The 9,823-nt window shown below is 56.5% G+C and overlaps 1 pseudogene; it reads right to left on the bottom strand.

Annotated features, from left to right (window-relative positions):
* Nucleotides 1-4,490: 4,490 nt before the first annotated feature.
* LOC144175000 (uncharacterized) lies at nucleotides 4,491-5,652 on the bottom strand (annotated as a pseudogene).
* Between the last annotated feature and the right edge of the window lie 4,171 nt (nucleotides 5,653-9,823).

Genomic DNA, 9,823 nt, shown 5'->3' with positions numbered 1-9,823 from the left:
GCCAGCCCCTGGCTCGCCGCACATTCCAAGGGCTCCCCGGACACCAGGCCGCGTGCGACGGCCGTGAGCAGGTCGGGGCGGGTGGCCATCAACACCCGCACGGCCGCCTCCTCGAGCCCGGCGGTTAGCCCGGACGGCGCCGACCAGCGAAGGCCGGCCGCGCCAGCAGCTGCGGCCCGCGCCGCCCTCTGGCTCCTCGCCGTCCGCTCCAGGTGCAGGGCGCCGATCCGGTGGGCGTCCCAGCTGACGACGAGGGTGCCGCAGGTGCCACACAGCGCCCTCCGCTCGTCCTCGGGAGAACGCCGGCGGCGGCTCGTCGTCCCGCTCCGCCAGCGTCAAGCCGCGGAACGGTGGCGGCACCCCCTCCGGGTCGTCCCCGCGCTCGGGCCGGGCCTGGTCCCTCCAACGCGACCGCGCGCAGTAAGATACTGCCGCGCCGTCCGCGACCACCGTCCAGGTGGCCGCGCTCCGCAGCTTCTTCGTTCCGGGGGGGCCGACGACGCTGGGCCTGCCGCCGTGGCCTGGGCACCCCTGACCACCCCCCCGGCCATTAGGTCTGACGCTGCCGGGCGGAGTCCGCGGCCGCTCCCCCCCTTGGTGGGCCTGGTTGCCGTTGCCGGCGGGGGGCCCCCGCCGACGCTTGCTGGGGTTTGAACCCGGCGGGGGGTTGGGACCCCGCCGAGTGTTATTCTTTCTGCCACCGCGGTTCCTGCAACGAACGGAGGTGTTACGCGCAGGCGCGAACTCTTACCTCGGCCTGAAATCGTAGCGATGGATGTGAGCCCTATCGCCGATCCTTCTGACAGTCGGAGGGGGACTCCCCCGTTCATTATCGCCAGTGCGAACATGATAGGCCTTGAGATCGCTAACGTGCACAGGACCCACCAGCTCGTCGCTTTCAAGCGACTGCATCTCATACGTGAGCAGAGTCGTCTGCACCGTAATTCTGTATGGCCCTTGCCATTTGTGTGCGAGCGCTGCAGTGAAACCGCGTGCAGCGTTGCTGAGTGGGTGCGTTCTCCTTAGCACTAGGTCACCGATGTTGTACACAAGGTGACGACGGCCTTTGTTATACTGCTCGGCTTGCTCCATGCGCGCCACGTCGAGATTCTCCCGAGCCGTGCGTTGCGCTGCCAAAAGGTGTTCCCGGAGCCTAGCCGCGTACTGCGACAGAGAAGGGGCGTTACCCGCCGCCGCGTACTGCAGTGCATTTTCCATTGGAAAAGCGATCTCTCTACCGAAGTTTAGGTAACCTGGTGTCAAACCCGTTGACCTATTTACGGTAGTCCTAGTCGCGAAAGCCAGCTCAGGCAAACGCGCGTCCCAGTCCTTATGCTCCTTGGTTGTCGCAACCAGCATGCACTTCAGGTTCCTGTTCACCCTCTCAGTGATGTTGCTCTGAGCATGATAAGGACTCGTTTTCCTGTGCCGGATGTGCAGCGCTCGACAACAGTCTGAGAAGACTTTGCTTGTGAAATACGAAGCATTGTCAGTGATCAGGTCGGAGGGGAAGCCGAAACGAGTGAATGTCTCCAACAGCTTCTCTACGATCCGCTCCGACGCTAGCTTTCTAAGGGGAAACAACTCCACCCACTTAGAAAAGTGGTCCGTTATAACCAGAATGAACTGGTTTCCTCGCGCGGATCTTGGGAGGGGTCCCATTACGTCACACGCTACAATCTGCCACGGGTAGCTGCTTTCCACCGGCTTCATGAAACCCACAGGTTTCCCAGCGCGCGGCTTCGCTACCTGGCAAAGAGGGCAAGCGCGGGAATAGCTCATTACGTCTCTCCTCATGCCTGGCCAGGTCGCGACACGGCATAACTTGTCGTAAGTCTTACTGCCGCTGCCATGTCCTGCCAGCGCTGAGTCATGAAAGTACCGCATGAACCGTTTCCGCAGCTTCCTTGGGACCACGACTCGAAAGGGGGATGAAACCGCCTCTTCGTCGTCCAGTTGGGGAATGTAGCGAAGTAATAAGTCATCATCGCCCAGCAGATACGTGTCAAACCCCTCAGCGTTACCGGTGCAAGCTACGCCGCTCGCGAGCCTTTTCAGCACCCGCTGGCACAGACCGTCTGCTTTCTGGGCCTCAATGAGCTCTTCCTTACTCACTACCTCCCCCCAAGACAGATTCCTTTCTGCCTCTGTTCTCGGGGGACGAGAAATCGCCGCTGTGAGATGCCGCTTTCCTTTCTCTTTGCGGCCGGCCTCGACTCCTCCGTCCGGCCCTTTCCTCCCCCTCTCGGGGCGGTGCGCGCCGCCGATGAAACCGCTCAACTCGGCGCGCGCGCTTCCGCCGCCTCCATCGGGGCTGCTCGCCGCGCGCGCACCCGCCTCCAGCGGCGCGCGCGACAAAGCATCAGCTACCTTGTTGGTGCAGCCTCGGCGGTACTCGATTGTGTACGCGTAACGTTGCAACGTCAGCGCCCACCTCGCGAGCCTGCCTGCGGGGTTTTTAAGCCCCTTCAGCCACGTCAGTGCCTGGTTATCCGTCTACACGGTGAAAACCGCTCCATCTAGGTACATGTCGAACTTCGACAACGCGAACATGATAGCCGAGCACTCCCTTTCGGTTACGGAGTAATTCCGCTCCGCCGGTGTGAGCGTGCGGCTCGCGAAAGCGACTGGCCGCAGCTCGCTCTCGTGTTCCTGCCACAAAACAGCTCCCACACCGTAGTCACTAGCATCTGTCTGCAAAACAAACGGTTTGTTCAGGTCGGGAAGGCGCAAACTAGCGGTGTCCGCTATTGCGCAAGCCAAAGAAACGAAGGAATCCTCTTGTTCCTTTTCCCAGACCCACTTACGTTCTTCCCGAACAGCTTGTAAAGAGGCCGTGCGAGTTCCGTACAGTGCGGTATGAACTGCCTGTAGAAAGCAACCATGCCCAAAAACCTTTGCAGGCTTTTCACGTCTAGTGGTCGAGGGTAACTAAGGATGGCCTGCAGCTTCTCATCGTTCGGTCTCAGGGTACATTGACCACGACAAAACCCAACAGATCGACCTTAGATGATGCCAGCTGCACTTTCCTTGGGTTGATCGTCAGACCGGCCTTCCTCATGCGTTCCAGGACGGAACTCAAGTGCACGAGGTGCTCCTCAAAAGTCTCAGAATAGATCACCATATCATCCAGGTAGGCCATCGCATAGTTGTACCTCGCGTCCCCCAAGACAATGTTCATCAGCCGCATGAACGAACTAGGAGCGTTCGACAAGCCAAACGGGAGTCGAGTAAATTCGAAGAGCCCGCGGTGGCAGGTGAATGTGGTCTTTTCGATGTCAGCTTCGGACATTTGAATCTGCAGGTACCCTCTGCTAGCGTCCAGCACAGTGAAGTAGCGAGCGTTGCCCAGCTGATCTATCACCGACTGAATGCTCGGAAAAGGGTACGCATCTCTCTCGGTCAGTGCGTTCAGCTTTCTGTAGTCTACGCACAGTCGTACTGAACCGTCTTTTTTCAGTGCCAAGACTACAGGAGATGCCCAGCGGCTTCGTGAGGGTCTCACTGCGCCTGTCTCGATCATTTCATCTAGTGCGCAGTCGAGGAGCTTCCTCTTATGGGCACTTATCGGCCTCGGGTTGAACCGGAATGGCCGAGCATCACCCGTGTCTATCTCGTGCTCTAGCACATCTGTCAAGCCAGGTCTCTCGGTAAAGCAGTCCGAAAAGGGGAGCAATGTTTCCGCCAACATTCGGCGCTGATCATGGCATCCTGCAAAAGATGCGACAATTGCCTCGACCTCGGCACTCATCTTTCCTGACGCATCCCTCTGGCCCTCTGCGGCACAGTAGAGATTGCTTGCCGGCTGCGGTCGTAAACCGGGCGTCGGCGTGTTCGCGAAAGGAAAGAACTGGGTTAGCGGCCCGAACTGGTAGCCGTTCCTCCCCATGTCGAGCACGATGCCCTCCTTTGAAAGGAAGTCTCTCCCCAGTATGACCGAGGTAGACAAGCCAGGCAGGTAAACAAAACGCTGCCTGCGCTTCTTGCCTTCCAAAGTGAGCGTAAGTCTAACGGCTCCCTCTGCTTTCGCTGAACCTGCTGCTAAGCTCAAGGGTGTCCCAGCGGACCTGACCCGGATTCTTCTTTTCCGGCAGGCTTCGAAGATTTCGTCTCCGATGAGAGAAACCGTCGAGCCCGTGTCGACCAGTGCAAAAAGTTCCTGACCGACTAATTGCACTCGCATGAATGGGGCAGACGAAGGGGGGTCTCCCTGTGCCCTGCATGCGGAGGGGGCCAGTTGCCCGTCGACGCCAGCTTCGGGGTGCCCTGGGGGCTCCCTCGCGCCCCCTCTGTCTGGCCCCCTCTTCTCGCTTCCCGCCGGCGACGACGAGCCACCGTCCCTCACCGTCGCCGGCGATCCGAGTTTCCCTGCGTGCTACGCATTTTCTCGGGGCATTGACGGGAGAAGTGGCCAGGCTTGTGGCAAAACCAGCACAAACGGGCCATTTCGTCCTGCTGCCCCCTTCCTACGCCTGCGTTGTTTCCCCTTCCTACGCCTGCGTTGTTTCTTTCAGAGGAGTTTGGGTGGCCGCCATTCGCTCCCCTTGTCCTCGAAAGCCGGCGTTTTGCCGAGGGGCCGATCGGCGGTCTTCCAGCCCCGAACGGCGCCTTTGCTCGTAGGAGTATGGGTCTAGCGCCCTGATAGTGGCGGAGTTCCCTACTGCAGTTTCTTGCCTCACGGCCATTGTTTCGGCCTGATGGGCGCTAGGCACCGGCGCTCCTGACCAAGCGCAACCCGGTTCGAGCGATTCTCCGGGCCTCGGCGGCAGCCTGTAGCGCAGCTCGGCGAACAAATCCGCCTGAACTATGCGCGCTTCCTGTGCGAGGGCCTCGAGGTTAGAAAAACTCCGACCCCGCAAGTGCGGTCTAAAATGCGGGTGGCATTGCCTGCACACCCGTGCTACTTTGTCCGCGTCGGCTGCCGCTGGGTCGGCCCGTTCGTAGAGTTCCTGCATCGCCCGCACGTACTCGAGGAGGCTCTCCTCAGGGTGCTGCGTGCGAAGTGCAAGCTCGTCCCTCATACGGTGTTCGTAATCGGGTGGCAGGAATTCAGCGCGGAAGCGCTCCTTAAAATCTGCCATCGATGTGAACGCCGGCTGGCAGCGCCTCCACCGCGCAGCAGTTCCCACCAGTGCTACGGGCAGGACTTGCCTCAGCACATCCTCCTCCGATGCGCCTAGCGCCGTTCGGTAGGAATCGAGTTGTTGAAGGAACTCGTACACCGATTTCGCGTCACCTCAGGGGACGCGAACCTCAACGTTAAGGCGCGGCCGCGAACCTGACGCTACTGGGGCTGCGGCGGGGGCCACCGGCGCCGAACCGAGCGTTCGGGTAATCTCCGCGAACATCGCGGTCATCTGCCTCATCATGGAGGCGAGATCTGCGGGCTGCGACTGCTCAGCAGCCTCCCGCATAACGGCGTCCGCCGCCGCGTCTTCCCCCGAGCCCTGCGGGCTCTCCTTTTGTCCCGTCTCACTCCTTGTGGTCGGGGCCATCGCGAGCGAACTATGTCTACAACGCCAAACTGCACACACACCGGTACAAAACACTCCGCGCTAGCTACTTACGCAACGCGACAAACAAACCACATTCGGAAATCTACAACGGGAACAGAGGCATCCAGACAATATATGACGAAAACTCAAGCAAACACACATCAAAATACAAAAAAACTGCAATAGGCGCGCATCAGAATACACGAACGACTTCTTCTCAAGCGCTACATACCTTCCTACAAGCCTACAAGACGCTACGTATATATATACCCACGATGTAATGTAGTCACCTAAGCCGTTACACAAACACAGAATGAAGAACGCAAAAACTTCAGGCTTTCGCAGCTACCGTGAAAACTAAACTAAGAAACCACAACTCCGCCATCCAACAGATTTACCATACATGCATCTATACGGTGGAAAGGTCCATGAAGCCTAGTGCCCAAAATGGCGCTTCCTTTCCGGAACAAAGGAATGTCGGCCCAAACCGCAGTGGGCCCCTTCCCGGGGCCCCACGTTGGGCGCCAGATGTGGCCCTGCTCTCTACGACCGTCCAGAAATGAGGCACACTGCGGTTGAGTACAATGAGAAACTCTTTACTCACATCTTCCACGCTGTCACCCGTCCGGCCACACACAGACACACCAAAAAACGCTCTCTCTCGAGTTCGAGTCCCCACCCGCCGCGGTGGCTCAGTGGCTAAGGCGTTGCGCTGCTGAGCACGAGGTCGCGGGTTCGATTCCCGGCCGCGGTGGCCGCTTTTCTGATGGAGGCGAAAAGCAAAAACGCCCGTGTGTACGAGATTTCGGCGCACGTTAAAGATCCCCAGGTGGTCGAAATTAATCCGGAGCCCTCCACTACGGCGCGCCTCATCGCCTGCGTTGCGTCGGCGCGTTAAACCCTACAATCATCATCATCAGTTCGAGTCCCCGCGCGCGGTTCTTCTTTCCCGCCGCCCGCTCCTCCCCATCGCTGCTTCTGCCCGTCGTGTCCGCCAGCGCCATTTCTCGGGGCCCGACGTCCCCAGGTCCCGCGGCAGCAAAGTGTGCGCGGGGGAATCTTGGAGGCCATGCGTGGCCGGTGGGTGACCGGCGGCGGAGAGGGCCCGAGGAGAGAGCTCGTGGCGAGGGGTGCCGAAGCGCTCCCCACAGGCTGTGGTGGGAAGCGGTCCTACCATGTCAATGACTACACGCCGAAACGGTTCGTTGATCAGCGGAACCAGTTTTAGCGGTGCCTTCCAATTGTCAGATGATTTTCCAACGTGCTGGCATGCATCGCATGACCTTTCGAAATGCTCCACGTCGCAGAAGTAGCCCGGCCAGTAAAATTCCTGGAGGAGTCTTGCTTTTGTCCCTGGGCAGTTGAAAACATGCTACTGGTTCTGGCAAAAACCTAGGTTAAAGACCCGATACCTCATAGAAGAAAAGCCAGGTACTCACCCGTACCATATGACTCTGCTGCGCTGCGCTGATCCTACCGCTCGCCATCCAGTTGTCGTAGCCGGGGTCCGGGGTCTCGGGACTTACCGCAGGACCAGGATTTAGGGGCCAGGGCGACAAGGAGAAGCAAGAAGGTTTATATACAAGTAGGGTTACATGGTCAGGATACCGGGTCGAGTGCCAAACAGTGGGCCTGGACGGCCTTAAATAAAGTTCCAGGTCCTTCTGTCGGGTCTCTGGCTGTAACCGCATGAACCAATCACAGCATGGGCACCGTGTAACCAGGACCCCTGTCATTGGGCCCTCCGGGGCCTTTCACTGGGAACACACAAGCCAATCACAGCGCAGGCTCCGTGTCTCCAGGCCGTCAGTGCGGAGTTCTCCGGGGTCTGCAAAAGTGGGCCCACGTTCCGGTCACGAAAAGGACGCGGAGAGGGGTGCTGATCTTGAGTGCCAGGCTCGCCAGACGGGCGCGTTCCTTTTCATTGTTTTGCAGTATTCTCGGTGTTTTCTCAGCGTTCGACCCCGTGTTTCGAGGAAGGACGCTCTCTTGGCTCCCCACGAGCTCTCCTACCCGGTGGAAATGGTTGCTGGGCGCTTTGGGGCGATTCCACGAGCCATACGAGATACACTTGCGAAGCAGAACTTGAGGCTCTGAAGTTTTGTAGTCTGGTCTCTGTTGTTACAGCACGCACAACAATACAGAGAAACACACATGAAACCAACGAAACGGTGTCAAGAACGCCAACACTAAGTTGCGAGACCCAGGTTGCCAGGTTGTAGTCACTAATGTCCAAAACACGCATGATGTTTTGAATTGCGGATTGCTATTTGTTAAACCAACACATTGTGAGCGATTACTGTGAAGACTTTTTTGTGCAAGTGACTGCTTTGATTTATGACTTGAAATTGCGTATTACAAAAGATGCTTTTCGATCATTCGCGATCCCAGCCGTGTCGGGTGTCTCATTGCTGAAGTTGCTGCGCAACTTGAGTAAGCAAGTCGGCTGCAACGTTTACGAAACGTGGAAACGTGAAGGTTGTCTTGAGAGTGTTCAAGCAGTCTGCTATCTTGGAGCAGACTTCTTGAAGTCGGCCCGCTGCCTAAGTTTAAGATAGATTTATGAACTCCTGGGTTAGAGAGACATATCTGATGGATTAAACATCTCGTGATGCCTACTCTTAGCATCTCTCTCGTTCACCCCCAAAACACACACACACACATCTGCACACTGTGAGGAACTTAGGGCAAGCAATTGTCGCAAATAATTTTCCATCATGTCGCTTTCCATTGTATGGCCCGTCTATTAGACCGATTATCTCGTTGGTGCACATAACCGCCTGGTACTTCAGTATGTGGAACCACTTGTGGCATGGGATCTCTTGCTAGTCCATTATCAGCCAGCAAATACGATGCACTGGGCCATTGATGAACTCTGCAGCAATTTCTTCTAAGTGTGGCACTTAATGCACACCCATTTCATGTGCAAACGCGAATGAATTCTCTCCGTGGCAAACTCTTGCATTTGGGACAGGGTCATTCATATTGGCAAGCAGGTGAGCAAAGTACTGGTACCCTGTGTGGGCGAGCACTTTGTGCATGACGCTGGATATCACAGTCCCATCGTGTCCAAACTTATAACGAACCCACCTGATATACAGCAAATGAGATTCATTTGAAATGTCATTTGCTGCAGATTGGCCTCACACGATGTCATTTACGTGTGATGTCAGTGGCAACCGGTAATTCACTTGGCGCTCTCAAAATTGCATTGAATGCTGATCTAATCCGTATAAGTGTCCATATTTTGAGGAAATTTATTTAAAATACTTTAGCACGTGTTATGCACGCACTCTTTTTATGTTTGAGGCCGTGTTTTTTGTTGCGATAAGTCATGTGAAGCCTAGACAAATAAGAAGCAGAAAAGTCCACTCGCTTCCTGAGAAAAAATTACGCCATGTTCTTGTGGGGGGGAACCCTGTTGAGGATGCGAAGCAGCAGTGGGTGTTGGTTGGTGTGTAAGTAGAGTCGAAGGAAGTAGTGTGAGTAGAGTTGGTGTGTGGTGTTAGAGTAAGGAGACGCGTGGGTAGGGTGGTATGAATGTCTTTAATTAGGCAATATAGGTAACGTCTAGTTGTGGTTGTCGTTTCGCCTTGAGTACGACTGCTTTGTGGTCCGTGAAGGGTAACGTCAGTGGATGTTGCAGTAGCGGTTCCATCGTGACGTTACTGAAGACTAGGTCAGTGCAGGATCCCCGGGTGGTTGTGGGTTGCTTGTGATTGTAGGAAATTCACCGGAGAGAGTAGTGTGACGCCATGTATGACATCATCAAGCCCTTCTTCATGAGGTCTACATTGAATTCACCCGCGAGTATGAACGGCACGGTTTCCTTGTATGTCTTGTCGTATGTAACCATGGCTTTATCGATGTACGTTTCAACGTTTCCACTCGAGAGGTTTGGTGCAAGGTACATGGTCATGATGACGATGTCAGTGCCTGTGTGGAGCGTAATGGCTGCGTGTTCACCGTTGTGGCTTTGACTCGTTAGCGGTAGCTTTAGATCCACTGCAGTTAGTGAGTGCTTAACGTAGATGGCTACACCACCGGAAGGGTGTTCTGCGTTGTCGGTGCACACGATCACTCTGTAGCCATCAATGCTGGGCTGTGGGGCATTCCATGTCTCGGTGAGGCAGAGCACGGTGGCTTTGGTGAGAACGGGATCACGTTCGGTGTCTTTCACGTGACATGCGAGGGATGTGGTGTTTAGGAGCGCCAGGCTGAATTCCGTGTCCGGGTCCACATTGGTTTGCAAGGTGTGTAAGTACCGCTTGGTGATGGTGTCTAGCTGGTGGTTCTCGAGGCGCTGGAACTCGTCTACCATGTTCTTG

The sequence above is a fragment of the Haemaphysalis longicornis genome, unplaced genomic scaffold, assembly GCF_048455015.1.
Source record: "Haemaphysalis longicornis isolate Haplotype H1 unplaced genomic scaffold, Haemaphysalis longicornis Haplotype H1 scaffold_3, whole genome shotgun sequence".
Classification (NCBI taxonomy): Eukaryota; Metazoa; Arthropoda; class Arachnida; order Ixodida; family Ixodidae; genus Haemaphysalis; species Haemaphysalis longicornis.
This window is presented reverse-complemented; position numbering and strand designations above follow the sequence as displayed.